The sequence below is a fragment of the Pungitius pungitius genome, chromosome 4 (assembly GCF_949316345.1).
Source record: "Pungitius pungitius chromosome 4, fPunPun2.1, whole genome shotgun sequence".
Taxonomy (NCBI): domain Eukaryota; kingdom Metazoa; phylum Chordata; class Actinopteri; order Perciformes; family Gasterosteidae; genus Pungitius; species Pungitius pungitius.
This window is the reverse complement of record NC_084903.1, coordinates 21,171,030-21,176,760: the sequence shown is the minus strand read 5'-3', so window position 1 is coordinate 21,176,760 and position 5,731 is coordinate 21,171,030.

Here is a 5,731-nt window from a genome sequence, read left to right as displayed (position 1 = left end):
GATATAATCCAATCTTTAATATGCTTGATGTATTTTAATGAAAAATGTATGAAAAGTTCAACTCATCTTTTGAGAAAAAAATGAAAATGTATCGCTGGAAATAATTTCCTCTATGTTTCTCCCTTGTCTGACCTTTGACCTTGGATATGCACACTTGCAGACTGCACGGGCCCTGGCTGCATGTGCACGCAAAATGGAACAACACAAGAAGTACAAATCCTGGCTTCACAAGCAATTTTGCTTCTAATCTGACGTAATACAATGCATTTCATGGAACCTCTTTAGCATAGAGGTGTTTCCCAAAAGCATTGTACCTGAAGAGGCTCTTGGAAACTGTCGTGGGTTAGCGAGGGCCTCCCACCACTTGAAGGAGGTAAAGCGCATCTTAAGAACAGCCAGCTGGAACCAAAATCAACATGTCAAACTGTTTAATATTTTATGTCTACACCTACTTCGAGAACACCCAGCTCAAGTTCATTATTGCACGGTTCATGTTGTCATTCTCTTCCTCTTCCGCGTCTCACCTTGCAAAAAAAAAAAAAAAGTCCCTTTTCAACTTCTGCTTCTTCTCTATTCATCAAACAGAGTCTAATGCGGTAATGATGACAGAAGGACATTCACAGATAACCATAGATGACGTCTTTATTTGTTAAAAGTCAACCATCACTGTGGTGTTCTAATGTGTGTGTGTATGTTATGTGTAATGAATAGGTTGAGTTTTATGAACAGAATAAATTGCATTTTTTGTTGCCAGACTGAAGTGCCCAAGAAGAGTGGCGATGCTGAAAACCTCTTCCTCCACCTCAAACATGGGATGTCACACCGTTTGAAGAGGGAGTAAATTGTCAAGTATCTTACGATCACTTGTAAGTCCCTATTTCAAACCACTTATTATCACGTCAGTATGCACAATAATGGCTTTCAGATGGTTTTAGGAAGTTTCATGTTTAGAAACAATTCACTTCCACTAATGGCTCAAACTGCTCTATACTTTTTACAGGCTTAAGATCGGAACTTTTAATTTTGAATACAAACTCTGGAAAAATGCTTGTCTACCTTGTCGTTTTAACCTTAATCAAATAGTATCCTCCACTCAAACTAGATATCCTCTAATGTCATCAAATGAGCCACAATTCCTGACAAACCTGCAACAACCCACCAATCAGAAAGTCAATTGTTCAAAGCTACCCGAACCCAACCATATAATTTCATAAAACAAAAAGCTACCAGATCTGAAAGGGACCCCAGAACAGACAGACCCAGTCAAGAGAGATTTGGGTGAAATGATGTACAGAATGACATGAAACGACCCTCACAGAGAACAACACCAGATAATGAGCAGCTGAAGGTCAAAACAGAAGCAGTACTTGTCATTTTCCTCTAAATGTCACATTTCACACCCTTTAACCCGCATTTTCCTCCAGCAACGCTAATGAGAAATCACACTATCGGATAGTTTGAGATTTGGACCCTTCCCTGTTTTGCCTAACCCGACTGTTTTTACACCGTCCAAAATCCGCTGGCATCCCAACGTAATCCTCCGTTGGTCGTGTCTCGAGTGATTTACGCAGCCTCGCTGGTCGGTTGTCGGTCCGCTCCGTGGCCGAGGACCCTGGGATTTCTGCAGCGTAGGTGCGGCGTGAAGGATGTGGCTTATCTGGGGGCTGGCAAACACAGCGGTGGTCTCCACAGGCCTCAGAGACCCACATTCAGACACACATTATCATACAGCTTCATCTCGCACATTGAGGGCTGTGATTATGTTTCTGTCTCTCACTCACACACACACACACACACACACACAGATCCACTTTTCATCCCACTCAATAGAGAGTGGCCCAGATTAGGCAGCAACAAAGAAGGGGGCTTCACCTCTGGGATAAGGGGGGCCGGTCCACCCTTGTAGACCTATGCACTGTTTATTTGCACTGGAAACCCAGACGCTGTGAATCTCCCACTCTGAGGCACTACACAAATATTGGAGCTATTTGCAGAGGTGGTTTTAATCCTTTGCAGAGCAATGATTGGCTCCGTTCACTCCTGCCTCTATAAGGGCTCGGCCAATGGATTCTTTCAACCCATCCTTCAGCCCCACACACCAACTCACACCAGCGTTAAAATAAACACACCTGATGTATATTTTCAATGACTTTAGCAGCCACCGAAGACTCAAATCCCATTTATTCTCCTTGTGGTATCGCATTCTCTGCTCAAACAGCTCCTCTGCACCAAAACCACCGCTTCTGAGACGAAGCGACTTCTGCTGTATGCAAAGATCTGCTTCCTGAGCAGAGACACCGCTGTTCCGCTCGCCTCTCGGAGGCCCGCGGTGTGAAAACAAGGACGGGCTGTGCATAGCAATAAAGCTGTGTGTGAGGGGGTTATAAATGAAGAGGGCTTGCATACGGCTTCAAAGGCTTAACATTGATTAGCGCTTTTCTTTGCGTGTAAGTAGTCTCACCTTTTGTGAAGTTGTTTGATTATCAGCATGCATCAGATTAATTACTTCATCCATTCTGCCGTCCCGCTCATTCAGTCATTTTTTTTGTTTTTTATTCCTCGGAGGAGTGCAAAATGGGGCCCATTTTCGGCGCGGCGCGTTTGGCGGGGCGGTCGCGGCGGGCATTGTGGAGCACCCACTGCCTGGGGATTATTGACATGCTTTCACAGGCGGGTTCAGGCCATGAAAGGAGACATTCCTCGCCACAATGGACCCAGTGTGTGTCGCGGGGGCTGCAGACATGAATAGGGCCCCGAAGTGTATCACTTTGACTCGTCAGCCTGCAATCAATGCAAACAAGATGAAAGGGCTTCGTCAAAAGAGACAAACACACACGAGCAGTGTCCCGACAGAAAAGGTGAAGGCCTCTTTTGGCTGAAGTCCATACATTTCTTTGTTTGTCCTGTCAGTGTATTTACAGTGTGTCTGTCTGTGTGTGTGTGTGTGTGTGTCTGTGTGTGTGTGTGCCATTTCACATGCATGTTTTAGAGCAGTAAAAAGTGCAGTTGAACCCAATGTCGATGCCAGCGCGCTGCTTAGCAAAGCTGCAAAATGTATTTCATTAATTAATGGACTACGCTGAGGTACGCAGAACTGACGAATACAAATACAGAGAGGATGCTAAAGAATGTCTTGTTGTGAATTCCGATCTGATGTTGTCTAATCGGCCCGTGAAAGAGGATCCCAGTGCTGTCTTCCACGGACGTATCGCCCTGCAACCTTGTCTTAAACATCATGCATTCAGAGTGTTTGTTGTACACAAAGCGGCAATTTGGAGTTCACAGTTGTTAATGGCAAAAACCCGTTTTTTTTCTTCCTCTTTCCAGACTCTGCAGCGCATCAATGAATTAAGAATGGCTCTGCCTCTGGTGCTGTCTGTGATTAATGAGCTCATTTAGGCAGCACTCGTTGTGACCGGGGTCCACAGGACCGCCCGGTGTAACGCTCTTTAGTGGCTTGCTGTTATTTTTTGTGATTACCGTCCAAGTGGCTGCTGCAGGGTCAACGGAGCGACCTCATCCTGCCCTTCAGCTGGAGCGTGAAAGGGAGCCCGGTGAGGTGGGCCAAGCCCACGTCTCCCTTTGCCCGAGCGAGAGGTAGGACTTCCACTCACACCGCCACCAGGCTCTGGCAACATGTATGTACATATTAATATCACCGCTGGATGTCAATTGACACAATTAGTCACATGATATGAACAGGTTTGGAGATGGTGCGGGGCCCACGGTACTACAGATCGTATTGGGACAAAAGGGTTGTGGTATTGTGTAGCTTTGACGCCGTCTCTGACGCTTTCATAATCCGATTTCTTCTGCGGGTTTGCGCTCAACTGCGCGTCGTCTACATTTCCCATTAGAAACAAGGAAGTGGGCGGGGGGAGGGGGGGTACAAGTACGTGAGAGCAGCCTGACATCTCGGTGACATTTCAAATGTCTTCTCTGTGTAATGATCTTTTTTTCATCAGTCACTCAGCGTGCAACCAGAATCCATTATGGACCACAGCAAAATACGGTTTCCAAGGGAACAAGCCCCTACACGCAGTGCCTCAGGACTGCGGGCAAGATGAGATTTTTGCACTCATAAATACTTCAGAGGGAATTGTGTAGCATTTATGTATGCTTATTGAGAGAATGCGTGCGCGTGGGCCCCGCGCGCTGTTGCCGCGCACGTGTGGATCCACTCGGCCTTGCGAGATTAATGGAATGAGGTAAATAACCTGGGAGATTGCAGCCAGGCCATCGATTTCCTGGGTCATCAGATAACACCGGGGTTTGCTGAGCACATGCCCTTCAGCGCGACGCGGAGGCAATCATTTAGCCGGATCAATAACTCTAATTACCCTGCTGCACGCGCGGCAATAAATTCAGAACCTATCATATTGTCTTCAAGGAACTGGAATGAGGGAGCACAGCATCACTGATGTAACTGCACAAATAGTACAGTGTTGTTGACGGAATTTATACTCAATTCATACACAATGTACAATGTGTTCCGGATCTTTGGTTTCTACTTAAACCCCATTTTTTTCTTGCTCTAAAAACTATATTTTCCTTACTCTATCTGACTCCGTGCATCTCCTGCCCGAAACACTTTGTTTTAGCATTTTCCGACGGAATTATGTTGCTCGGCAACAGCTTGGGTCAATGTTTACTTTCTGTCAGCTCAGGTCTTACACATCCACTGCAACTGGAAAGAAAAACTCGGAATGAGTTGCCAAATAATGTACTCGAGCAAAAGTGCTGTTGCTTTGTGAAACCAATCAAAAATTCAGTCAGTCATGAAGATAAATCCATGAGTACAAGTGAAAAAATATTTACTTAAACGTTTAGTATTATTTTGCGTCATATTTATACTGAATGTTGAGGCTCAACATTAGCCTCATGTTAGCAGTTTTTTGTAGAGGAAAAGGTTTGATATTGTTTTAACCAGTTCTGTTTCCAATTGTATACACCATGACACCAGGGGCGGGGGGGGGGGGGGCAACTGTTAGCTTTATATAACATTCCAGCAAAGCCCGAGTCTTAAAATGAAAGTTGATACGGAAAATACACATTGCTTATTGGACCTCAAAGAATGTCTTAATAAAGGAGAATAATAGATATGAGATGGCCACAAAGCAAAATAACACAACTGTAATGGCTGCTTCCACTCATCACATTAAGGGAATAGCAGGCCTTTGAGTCATCAAGGTCAACATATGAACCACCGCGGGAGAGGATTCAGAGGTCTGGAACACGGCTGGGAATCCCCCCCCCCGTGTGTTTGTTAACGTGAGAATAGGATCTTATAGTTAAAACCCGCCCCGACGAAGCCCCTCAGGGCGTGTGTCTGACTCTTGTTAACAACAACCTGTGATTCCTGTGAGAAGTTTGAGTGGATTACAACCTTCGTGAAATAAACAACAAGAGGAAACGTGTGACAGAGTCGCACCATCCCTCGCAGTCACTGGACGTCCCCCTCGGTTCCCACTCCTGCCCGACGTGTCACATCGGCTCACAACTCGGCGTCTGCCGTTGATATCTTCAAGCCGTCCACTCGAAGGCAGCGCTGCGGTGAGTGCTGTGTCCTCCCTCCCTCACCTCCGACACGCTGAGTGCTGCCGTGCCTGATATCAGGTTCCACTCATCGCTCGGTCGGAAACAGCGATCCTCAATACCTCAACGTGTGTGTTCTGCCTTTGACGTTCTCCCTTGGGGGATAAATCAGTCAATATTAATTGCTGACAGCTCA